The sequence below is a fragment of the Tachypleus tridentatus genome, unplaced genomic scaffold (genome assembly GCF_004210375.1).
Source record: "Tachypleus tridentatus isolate NWPU-2018 unplaced genomic scaffold, ASM421037v1 Hic_cluster_2, whole genome shotgun sequence".
Classification (NCBI taxonomy): Eukaryota; Metazoa; Arthropoda; class Merostomata; order Xiphosura; family Limulidae; genus Tachypleus; species Tachypleus tridentatus.
The window spans coordinates 28,530,940-28,544,497 of NW_027467782.1; the positions used below are offsets into that span (position 1 = coordinate 28,530,940).

Consider the following 13,558-nt stretch of genomic DNA (forward strand, 5'->3'; position numbering starts at 1 on the left):
GCCAATTAACTTTGCAAATTTACTTCATGCATGCAGTTTGCTTCATAATTACTATAATCGCAGACATATTTAGTCAATTATATAGTTTTCTCAGGAAATTATCACCTCCTTCGAAACTCACACGTGATACTTACTGTGTTGGTTGTTTGTTGTTCCCGTTTCGGCGGCCATTTTGAAACGTCACAGTCTGTGATTGGTCAATGTAAGAAAGTGCTCTCTCTCTCTCTCTTTCTCTAATCCGAGGGTCGCGGGTTCGCGCCCGCGTCGCGCTAAACATGCTCGCCCTCCCAGCCCTGGGGGCGTTATAATGTGACGGTCAATCCCACTATTCGTTGGTAAAAAAGTAGCCCAAGAGTTGGCGGTGGGTGGTGATGACTAGCTGCCTTCGCTCTAGTCTTACACTGCTAAATTAGGGACGGCTAGCACAGATAGCCCTCGAGTAGCTTTGTGCGAAATTCCAAAATAAACAAACGAAGAAACAAACAAACTCTCTCTTTCTCACTCTCTCTCTCTGTTTCTAACTCTATAAAAATTAGTGTACACGGGTTTCTGGATGATTATCTCACATGAGGGTGTACAACACGGTTTTCACTTTGACATCAAACCCACAGTATACAGAAGTGAAATTAAATACGCCTACAACAATTCGTCTGGTTGAGAAGCGTTGCCAAGTCCAAATAGAAATTGATTTTTTTTTTAAAAATAAAAGCCACTATAGTTTTATTAGAGTTGCAGGTTGTATTTCTTGGGCTTGCTTTGTTTCGAGTTTTTATTTATTTATTTTTTGTGGCAGCATTTGACTTCAGCACAAAATAAAATGGAACGTAGAAGTAGTCTGTAATTGACTGCGTTAGTGACTAGCCTACTACCCATCGTCACAATTTCAGAATCACCAATTCTCACTCTTGTTTAGTTAAAACCATTTGGCACATTGTACATTCAATTAACTCATTTTAAGAGTAAGCCATAAATGAGCAGATTTGAAAGTTAGTACCGTTTTTTATGTGCTTATTTAGAAAGGCAGTGAAAGTTAGTTTTTCATGAAACATTGAAACATTGGGTTTGAGATTAGAAAAGAAAAAAAGGCTCTTTCCCATTTCCGAATCAGCCAGCACGGACTTCCTAATATATTTAATCTTTTTCAGATGAATGGGAGGTTATGATTGTGTTCAGAGTATCATTAGCTAAATTATATTATCAGTATAAAGTGAAATGAAGTCCAATGTATCAATCTCAAGCTAGAAATATATAATTCGTTATGACGAGAAAACCTACTTGAAGAGAAAATTATATATTTAAAAACGACTGATGACAGAAAAAGATCGAAACGTTGTTCGCTTCTCTATTAGTGCCTTCTCTACTTATACCAGCCGTTTTTAAATATATATTTTTCTAGAAATATACTCTTCAAAAAAAGAAACGCAAAAGGGATATTTTTCTTATTTTAAAGAGAAATATGTGTAATAACGTTACAAGCTCAGAGTATGTGATGGTGCACGTGTTAAGGCACTGATTGTCAGACCAAAATGACAATAAAAGTTGTGCACTTTGAAAACGGAGGAAAACATCGGATTTTTCGCCAAAACGCATGCGTGTCCAATAGATTTGTTTGAGAGATCTGCATGTTCTGCAAGTGCAACATGTGCAAAATCCCTATAAAAGTGACGGGTTCTCGGTTTCCATAGCTCAGTGTTAAGCCACCGACACGCAATACAGTTACGCCAAGACTGACTGAAGCACAACGCAACAACGCCATTGGTCGCTTGGAAGCAGGCGAATCTCGATCAGATGTTGCCAGAGCTGTGAATGTCCACCAAAGCACCATCACAAGGCTATAGAATCGTCACCAACAACATGGATCAACTCGTGACTGTCCACGATCTGGAAGACCTCGTGTGTCCACGCCCGCACAAGATCGCTACATCCGGTTACGTCACCTTCGGGATAGGACCACCACAGCGATGTCTACTGCCTCAACAAACCTTTTTCACATTCGAGGGAATCTTACAGCTCAACGATACGTCGACGAGATTCTTCGGCCCCATGTGCAGCCCATCATGGTGAACGTCAACGACGTTTTTCAACATGACAACGCCCGTCCTCACACAGCCCGACTCACCACTGTCTTCTTGAGACACCACAGCATCAACGTTCTTCCCTGGCCCTCCAGATCACCAGATTTAAACCCCATCAAACATCTTTGGGACAAGTTGGACCGACGTCTGCCACAGCGACAACCTCAACCGCAGACTCTACCTCAGCTTGTAGCAGCTTTGCAGGCTGAGTGGACAGCCATTCCACAGGATGTGATTCGTCATCTCATCGCTTCCATGGGCACGAGATGCCAAGCAGTTATTGATGCTCATGAGGGGCATACTCGTTATTGACGTTGAGTGACGTTAAACTTCAACTAGTGAGCGTGGACTTCGCCTTTGCAGACTTTGGATGTTCAGCAGTGAATGTGCAAAGTTTCACACATGTCATACAGAACTACCCAGAATAAACTTGTTAACAATTTGTCTCATATTTTGCCTTTTGCGTTTCATTTTTTGAAGAGTATATATAACTTAAGAAGAATAGGTTATTTTATCAAGGAGAGTAACTAAACTTGCCTGTTTGGACTTTGACAAAAGATCGACAATTATTGAAGTAAGCCTAAATACAAAAAAGAAGAGACAATTCTAAAAGTATAGGATACAACTATGGTAACATGACGAAACATAAGAGAACTATGTTCGGATAATTAGACGATAGTAATAGAGAAAAGTAATTCGATTTATTAACTGAAATTGTAAAGCAACTGAAAAGGTATAAGTGAACTTTTGAGAAGAAGAAGAGAACGATATATGTAGTGTTTATGATATGCCTATGACCATTTACAATGTAAAGAAATTTTGTCGATACGTTTAATTAGTTCCGTGAGGTCCGGCATGGCCAGATGGTTAAGACTTGTAGTCTGAGGGTCGCGGGTTCGAATCCTCGTCACACCAAACATGCTTGCCTTTCCAGCTGTGAGGGTGTTATAATGTAATGTAACGGTCAATCCCACTGTTTGTTGATAAAAGAGTAGCCCAAGAGTTGACGCTGGGTAGTGATGACTAGTTGTCTTCCCTCTTGTCTTACACTGCTAAATTACGGACGGCGAACACAGATAGTCCTTGAATAGTTTTGCGCGAATTTCAAAATAAACCAAAACCAATCTGTGAAGTGAATGCTGTTATATTAACTTACTAAACATAATATAAAAGTAAGTTTCCTGATAATCTTACATTAATCAATCTTCGTTTATTTTTAACAGGATATCACATTAGCTGTCAAAACTAATATCCACTTTTCGTTTTTAACTTGGATTTCAAATTAAAGGAATTAATAAACTAAATCGCAGTATTAAATGTCGCAGAGGTTAAAAACAACAGGCCTTCTGATTGTTCTGTACGTTATTATTATAATATGTTATGTCAGATATTTACAATTAATTTAATTATAATCTATTCAACTAATCATCCAGTGTATGGAGCAGTCACCAGATAGGCGTGGTCAGATTTCAATGTACACAGAAAAGCACGCCGTACTTTGAGACAGTGGGTGCGCATTCTGTTAATAAAAGATTACCCCAAACTTAGATTGCAATGTTATTGAAAACGTACATGTTCTCTAGTCTGTCTCTTCAATATTAGGGACAATTATATATAGCTAGTCATTCGAAATAAACTTTGTTATATATTACGATTTTCTGAACAGCACACAAGTTATCACAATTCAAAAGAAAAATTTGCTTTGTATTTCATCGTAAGGAAGATACTGTGCAAGTTTGAAATTTAATACTTTATTTTATATGCTTTAAATGCTGCGGATCTGATTAAACGGGAAAACGTCACATGACAAAATTTCTCAAACAAAATACAAAACTAATTCTCTATTCATTTACTGTGCATTGTATTGAAACGAACTTTTAACCCTAAATAAGTACTCGGTGGTGAACTGCCTTCCATTTGGTAGAAATATTATATTTTACCAAGTAAAGTGCTATTTTTATTTGATAAAGTACGCTTTCCACTTTGTGAAGTACTACGTTTATTTGGTGAAGTAATCTTTATACAGCTACCAAACTTTTCTCAGTACAAAAAAACACTTAAGTAAGTATGGATAACATGCTTGGAGTTGGAAACATATTTTTTCTGTTTGAATAAATCTTAGAAAATAGAGAATAGAAAGAATAATTGAAAAACTAATAACATTTTTCGTATAAAGTTGTAAAAAGGTTTGAATAACCGTTAAACACGTGCCTGAACTTTACTGAAAACGTTGATCAGTGTTCTAAAGAACGTTGTTCATCACGGAACACAAATAACATTTACTTCAATCTCAGCAGATCACTGAACAATATCAATCCAATCAACTATGAGAATTTCTCCAAACTTTGGAAGTTCATTCTTTCTACGTTTTAAAATTAATTCATAATTCCTCGAAACAACGGACTTCAAAAATCTTTTGAAGTTTACCAAACGAAGCTCCGTCAAAAGGGTCGCATTATCATAAATTTTTTAAGTAAAAATGAAAATTTTAAATAATCTGTATCGGCATTTTATAGATGGCATAGAAACACTAAAATATCTATTCTAAATTTATTCGTATTCAGAGGCTTAATGTTCATTAACAAGAGTCGTTTGATCTCTATGTTAAAAGAGTTTATGTATGTATACGTTTTTAAAACGAAAGCAGGTGTTGAGAAAGAATGAATTATTTATAAGAATAATATTATTTACGTTATCCTTCCATATTAGGAACCAGAATTCTATGTGTAAAAAAGGTGTTGATAACACGGGAGGGAGGTAGTCTGATGAACAGAATTGAAATATCTGGGAGCAGATGCACCTTTATTATTCGGTATTCATTCGCTTGCCTTTTAGATTGATATAATTTAAACAAAAATAAAACCTTCCAGTCGGGAAATTTTCTAATAGGAAGGAAAGACTTGCACAACCAGAACACAAGTCATGATAAATGTTTTAGAATATGTAGTTATGTAAAACAAAGATATACAACATATTTTGAACGCAGAGTCACTGAATGTAATGTTATATTTCATTTCGTTTAAACTTTCTAACGGAACGTTTTAAGAAAATGAGCTCTTCTCCTACCCCCAATCAATGATACAGCAATAATTCACCACGCTGCATAGTTTTGTTGAATTGACCAAAGTTTTATATCTGAAGTTATCAGTGTTGTTTGTTTTGTTGTAGTTACCACAGTTTCACGTCTCACGTTGTCAGTGTTGTTTCTCTTATTTTACTTACCAAAGTTTAACATCTCATGTTGTCAGTGTTGTTTGTTTTATTGTGTTTACCACAGTTTCACATCTCAAGTTGTCAGTGTTGTTTCTCTTATTTTAATTTCCAAAGTTTTACATCTGAGGTTGTCAGTGTTGTTTATTTTGTTGTACTTACCAAAGTTTTATGTCTCAAGTTGTCAGTGTTGTTTTTCTTATTGTAGATACCAAAGTTTTATATCTCAGGTTGTCAGTGTTGTTTGTTTTTCTGTACTGATCACAGTTTTACATCTCAAGTTGTCAGTGTTGTTTCTCTTATTGTACTTACCAAAGTTTTACATCTCAGGTTGTCAGTGTCGTTTGACACTATATTTAACAAATAAAACATAAAGTAGAGAAACAATACGATTAAAAATAAAGCATAAAGTAGATAAACATTATGTTTAACAAATAAACATAGAGTAGACAATCAATATGTTTAATAAATAAGACAAGGTAGACAAACAATATGTTTAACAAAAAAAAGCATAAAGTAGACAAACAATATGATTAACAAATAAAACAAAGTAGACAAACACTGTGATTAACAAATAAAACAAACGTAAGATAGACAAACAACATGATTAAGAAAGAAGACAAACATAAGGTCGATAAACAATATGATTAATGAAGAAAAGAAACGTAAGTTAAAGGAGCTTTATGATAAATAAATTAGGGAAACGGAAAGTAAAAATATAATGTGAAATATAGAACAGAATAAGCATACAAACAATTCAATTAAAAATAAACAATAAAGTTATCAAGCCAGACAAACATTATATAGGTAATTAACATTATTAAAAAAGAAATGAAATTCATACGATTGGATGATAGCAAATGTTGAAGTCAGTAAAGTACGATTCGGCTTAAAATAATAAACGTGATAACCTATCAGAGTAAAGCTGTCTTGAGCCAGCTCGTCCGTTGGTTTCTGGAACTGTTTGGACAACACTGAACAAAAACACGTGTAATTCCAACTTTAATGGCAAAGCAGTAAGTGACTTTTATTTGGCCTAATACTGACTAGTACTGAACCGTTGGGTCATTTATATGCTCTACTTCAGATTAAAAATTGATTTGTAGTAATGAAGGAAAATAAACTCCATTTATAGTTTTAGAAGAAGAGCTGGTATTGAACAAAAGGTTCTGTTTATGAGCCGTACAACAAAGAAATACATCCTTCAAGTTTTATTTAATAGCAATACTTATTTCCTTCATATTTTACACTTAATTTTTGTACGACTTTTCGTCTGTAGATGGAGACACAACCGAGACCAAACAGCACACAAATAAACCACTAAAACTGACTTTATTCATTTCACTAAGTCTTTCTGTGAGGTTTTTGTTTCAGTAAATTTCACGTAAGTTACTTCTTGTTTTTCTTTAATATAAGATAACATTTAATTACTCGTTAATTAACGCAACTTCTATCCATGAAACGGATACTCCAGCTACAGGAAAGCAACACATTTCGCTCATTAAACTAAACATTGGCTTTCAATATCGCAGTGTGCAAAATACAAATAACCAGTTGTGTCGAACAATAAAAAAGCATGCAAAACTGCTGTAATAGAAAGCAAAACAGATCAAAATAGACATATATAAATCAACATATACAGACAGAAAAAATCGTCACACGAACCCTGAGGCTACAGTCAAGGACAAGAACATTTGGTGATGCCTGCATAAATAATATTATTTTAAAAAAATCAACCCATATTTAGAGAAAAAAACGTTCAGGGACGAAAAACGGATTGGAGGCGCCAGACCACGTAACGAAAATCTAATAATACAATTTAAAGAAGTTTATTACTGTGGTTGAAACAAAAATATTCTCACAAGTGAAATATGTAATATTCCTTGCAATAAACCTAAACATAGAAAGAAAGGAGGCTGTTTACCTTTAGCTTCACGTTGAAATAAAATAAATAGTATTAATTGGAAGTAGAGAAATGATGAACAGTAACGTGAAAGGCAAGTGTCCTGAGAGGTCAAAATACAGGGTGGCCCGTAAGTCCCTACCCATCCAAATGTTATTATGCTATATTCAATTACGCATGTATTATAAATATGTTTCTTTTTTTTTTTTAGAGAAATTTGGCCGATGTAAGCCCATTTACACTTGAAGAGCGTATTGTGACAAGTACTTGGGTACATGAGCGCAGCGAGAATGAGGGATAGCACACAGATACACTGGATACATAAGATATATGGATGGGTAGGGACTTACGGGCCACCCTGTAGAATTAGATTAGAAGAAAGCAAGTTGTATGATATTGATTCTGGTGAATATGGAAACATTGAAACCTCTAAAACCCTTACTGTTATATACAGCTGTATTTTTTTCATACTTCATGGATTTCAAGTCTGAGAACAAGATTCGTAATAGTAGAGCCAAGTGGTTTATTTTTACCAATCAGTGGCTTCTGAGGCTTGATATTTTAAAATTTGGCGTGATTTCTAGAGGGGTCGGTTTTTCGTGAGAGGGTATTATAATTTATCCGACTACCCGATTCCTTAAGGATTTAGTAACAGTGATACAAATACAATTGGATATCTCTTTCTATAAAATGTTATTGTATACAAGATATTTTATTCACAAGCCTGGTGGAACAGTTTATGGATTTATAATGTAAATCCAAGCAGTCGAATACCTGCGATGGACACAGCATGCCACTACCTTTCGGATTTTTGTTAAAGTATCTATTTTAAAGTATCAATATTATGTTTAATTCTGTCAGAAAAATTCGTGGTTAGAAATGTTATCTGTTTGGACCGTAAAAATTTAGCCGGAACTAATAAACAAAAAACAAAACAAATAGACAACAGTAAGAAACATAGAATAAGAAATCAAAAGAAAACAATTCTGTTTGTTTACTGTCAAACAGAAACCTACACGATGGGTTATGCATGATTAGCCCAATGCAGGTATCGAAACCCAATTTTTAGCGTTATAAGCCATCAGACTTATTGCTAAGCCATAGATGGGAAGAAGAAGATGTCTACATTTTGTATTTATTCAATGATAACAATAAGCTCGAACATTCCACATAGTACAAAAACGTCTAATGACATAAACTGGTATTTAAAGATAAAGAAGTATTATTGTGTACAATGTTCAGTTGATATATGTATACACATAGTTCACGATTTTTTCCTACATAACGAAAGACCAAGATTCGAAATACGACATAATGTCTAAGATGTTCTGTGTAGCCGTTTTAAAAATGAGAGTCAGTTGTTTTACGTGATTTAGTCTGCAGTTCTGTAATACAGATTAACGGTAGTTAGGCCTGATCCTGTCCACCGCCAGGTTTACTTGTCGGGTAGGTTTAAAGCTCCAAATACTGTTCCAAACACTTTCTTGTGGATAGAACAAGGGCTGAGAAACACTAATTATATCATACACAGATTAATGTTTTGGGCCCAGCGTTACTTTTATTACAGCACCAGAAGTTGTTTATTTCTTTCGTTAGTTGAGAGAAATAAATACATATTTATGATCACATTGTGTTTAAAGTCGCAAATAAGCACGCCTAAAAGTTTAAATCTGTTTTTTCGTGGTGTCTAAACTTACAAAAACGTTTTACAAAATGAATACAATCTTCGCGGGGAGAAGGCTATAATCTTAGCTTTAAACCTATGTTTAAAAACACTGACAAGGCGTCAGACTTTATAAAAATAGATCTCAGTTGAGAAAAATAACAGCGACTTCTTGATGTCAAATTGTAAAAGCTCTATTCAGTACGAAGAGCTCAAAGTTAACAATTTTTTTTTCTCCTTACTATCAGTCTTTATTAAGTTAAACCTAATGTGTACGCTGTAAATCTGCTATTTTTGTTTATTATTTCTTTTTATCTGTTATGCGTCTTTTCTTGTACTAGTTTTAGTATTGTCTAAAATAAATTTTACACGTGAGAATATATTAAAATTAATGGCGCTAAACTGGATAATTCTCGGTATGAAAAAAAAAAAAAAAATCGTAGAGACCCGACGAACAAGGAAAAACGTTAATTACTAGGCTTAAGGGAGAAGGGTTTCGATACGTTTCAGGCCTGGCATGGCCTAGCGCGTTAAGGCGTGCTTAGTTCCAAAAACAAACAAAACAATAACTACAAGTGGGTTTCTTGTCATTACGAAACCGTTTTATTATCGGTTTGAGTCCACAGACATGTAGGACTACTGAAGACAGACTGGAAAAGCAAAGAGTGAGACACAAAAAGGGAATGGATAAAAGCCTTTTATACGATAGGGTTATTGAAGGCAGATTACAGGAACAAAATATGAAGGACTCAAAGGGAACGGATTTCTTATCCTTTCGTTTGTTACTGTTAATAATTAATACTAAAAATCGTTCTTTTTCTTACAATAAATGATAAACTAGTTTTTATTTGTTGTTACAAAAGCTACATCATTCATAATTACATTAAAAGTTTCCATCCTATCTAGTTTTAAAAAAAATAATCTTTTTTATCGTGTCAGGATACAGAATATCATAAAGTGAAAAAATCCGAATAAATGCATAATACAAAAGTTCAGTTAGATATGTATTTTTATCTAAATATGAAAACCTAAGAATATTAATATTTTAATGCTATCAGTGTTGGAAGGAAAGTAAGTTAATTTTAACAGACATTTAAACAATTACACGTGCTATGCACAAACATACAAAACTTACAGCTTCCATGCTTTTCTGTTTCACAAGTACAAACGTTAACCACAAAGATTCCCTTTGACTGTACATTTCTCAGAAGCTTAGACACATGCCTGATTGTTTACATGTTATGTTGGTTTTATGAACCTAATGACCGAAGTTACCTTTTGTACCAGAAGTACAAAATAACTTTATATTTATTAAAAATATTTACGTTTTAATATGCACCTTTATTTTAGCGAATGATGTCATCGCTTAATTTGCTTTAACCCAATTAAAAACTTATTGTTAAGTGTTGATATTTAAATTACCGCCAAGTGTTATTCCGAAAGCATGAAATGAAAAAAATAATAGTGTTAATAAGCATGTAATTACTTAAGATTTAAGTAATTCGTAAAAAGAGTAAAAAAAGTTTACTTACGTGGAACCTGCAGGGTTACCAAGAAGGACAGAAATATCCAGTCATACATACAAGATGTTAAAGTCAGTCACGGCATAATAAGATTTGGAATGTGGAAGTTTCACCGTCTATTTCCTCGTTATTGAAGGTCGTAGAGCAGTTCACGCGTCAATGACGTCAAGCCACGTGAAACAACGACAGATTCAACACAAGTTTAAACAGTAAAATGTTGTTGTTGTTTTTTTAAAAAATGATTACTTTTATAAATGTTGTTTCATTCATCGATATGTCAGGTGAAGTCTATGTTGTCCAGGTGTGATAGTAAAGAGCTAGCTTTAAGCACTTTCATTTTGTTGTGCGATTCCAATCTATCATTGGTAGACTCACTCACGTGCTCTAGTTCTTACCTATTATTGGTAGACTCAGTCACGTGCTCTAGTTCCTATCTATTCATTGGGTGTGTGAGTTTAATGATTTACCATCTTCTGTTAAAACCCATCTTTCTCGTAACAATTTAGCCATAGAATCAATTCAAAGTGTAATTAATCAAAACGCCGCTCAAGAAGTGTAAAATAACAACAGATAACCAAAACAACTAGCATCCGAGTTTTATTGTGTACAAAACAACAGTTAGTAAGCCAGTATCTGGTTAGGACTAGGTATATATATATATTAATAAATAATACAAAATAAATGTCACTTAGATGAATATCAACAAATATCAAACAAAAGAAGAAAGAACCAGAGAATAACATAATGCTTCAAAAATGAACCATTTCTTATGTCAGTAACAATATTTAGCAATAATTCTTTTTAACTAACTCGTTTAGCCATCTTTATCTGCTGATTAGACCACGAGATTACATCTCATGTGATTAGTTATTATAATAAATCTACATAACATTTCACAACATTAATATCTGTACGTCACCGCTAGGAGAAACTTCTCTCGGTTTCATAATACATGAAAACTCAAAATTAACGTACTGTATCGAGAAAGTGAGTTAGCACTTTAACATATTTAAAAATTCATAGTTTAACTAAACGATCGAAAATGTACAAACTTAATGGTAACCGAAACGTCACAAAATAAAACTACAATCTGCTATCTCACAGTAACTATACAACATTATCGACTTTTCAAAATGTTATGAGACCAGATTTAATTCTAAAATAAACAATGCTTCAAGTTGTTGTTTGATCAACAGTTTTTCGACTTGCTTTCAAGTTTAATGACTCAGAAGTTACAGAATTCTTCTAAAGACTGGTGAAGGTAATGTTAGGTTCAATTGTTTTTTTGTTGTTTTTGAATTTCGCAAAAAGCTACTCGAGGGCTATCTGCGCCAGCCGTCCCTAATTTACCAGTGTAAGACTAGAGGGAAGGCAGCTAGTAATCACCACCCACCTCCAACTTTTAGGCTACTCTTTTACCAACGAATAGTGGTATTGACCATAACAGTATAACGACCCCACGGCTGAAAGACGAGCACGTTTGGTGCGACGGGGATTCGAGCCCGCGACACTCGGATTACGAGTCGAACGCTTTAACACGTTTGGCCATGCCGGGCCGTTAGGTTCAATAAATCACGGTTGTTTGAATAATTTTATTTACGTTAACATAATATCTGATAAAACAGATATTAAAAATATGTTATACTGTGTTACTCACTAAGTTTTTTTCTGAAAACTTAAAAACAAAGATGTTCCAGAATTGTATGTTTGATGTTGAAAAAAAACCTAATTTTAGGGACAAAGAAAAAGAACTTTTTTTTTTTATTTTTATATACGTATCACGTATTCTTAGATTTAGTTCGACTGACCTTATGTGTCAGTTAAAGTAAGTTCAGCTATTAAAACAACTCAACATTTCCGATAAAAATAGACGTAAAACACTGTAAGCATTTTATGTTTTTGGGGTTTTTACAGTAGAAATACAATATATACATAGATTTTATCTAAAATTGTAAACTAAACTAGAATGACTAGAGCTGACAGGAACATTTCATATGTTACGTTGTTTAATTACACATTTTGTTTTATCTAAAATTGTAAACTAAAATAGAATGACTAGAGCTGACAGGAACATTTCATATGTTACGTTGTTTAATTACACATTTTGTTTTATCTAAAATTGTGAACTAAAATAGAATGACTAGAGCTGACAGGAACATTTCATATGTTACGTTGTTTAATTACACATTTTGTTTTATCTAAAATTGTGAACTAAAATAGAATGACTAGAGCTGACAGGAACATTTCATATGTTACGTTGTTTAATTACACATTTTGTTTTATCTAAAATTGTAAACTAAAATAGAATGACTAGAGCTGACAGGAACATTTCATGTTACGTTGTTTAATTACACATTTTGTTTTATCTAAAATTGTAAACTAAAATAGAATGACTAGAGCTGACAGGAACATTTCATATGTTACGTTGTTTAATTACACATTTTGTTTTATCTAAAATTGTAAACTAAAATAGAATGACTAGAGCTGACAGGAACATTTCATATGTTACGTTGTTTAATTACACATTTTGTTCGACTTGCAAAGCAAAAATTCGCCGAGTAATTTCATCACCAACTGAACAATATAAACAAGAATTATTTAAACACACATAACAGAGAAATATTATGACACGGGATTCATGGTTTCATAGAAGGGTGAATTCGGTTTGTCGGTTGATGGTATTAGCTTCTGCTGGTACATTTGGATTGTGAGAAGCTTCAGTTCGTGTTCCGAGCCAACTTGCTGCTGTCCGGGTTTGTGATCTAGGCTCGCCAGACGATAAAATCGCAGGCTATTGCATATAGATATCGTTTTTGATGTCCATTTTGGTTATTTTTCAGAGGGATGAAACACGAAAGAACGACAACATAAAAGGAAAGTCCGGCCTCATTTGTGACAATAATAGTTTTTGTGCTTTTGACACCCTAACAGTGTCTACCACTTATAATATCGTAAGCTGATGTTTTCCGCATCCAGAATTGTGCAAGTTCACACACATCTTCTCCAATAACACGGACCAATTAAAGCAAGAATTTTTAAGTTACGATAGCATGAATTCAGTAAATTAATTTAGAGTATTTGTCTTTCCGTTAAGACACTAAATATTAACACAGTTAACAGACCTTCGCACCGTACATGTTGTGATCGTCCGTAAGTTAAAAAGTATCTCAACCATTTTACTCAA

At 33.9% G+C, this 13,558-nt stretch overlaps 1 protein-coding gene across 1 annotated transcript in view; it reads left to right on the top strand.

The window, feature by feature from the left end:
- The window catches only part of LOC143243018 (uncharacterized), a 224,325-nt gene that overhangs the window by 166,516 nt on the left and 44,251 nt on the right, over window positions 1–13,558 (top strand). The window lies entirely within an intron of this gene.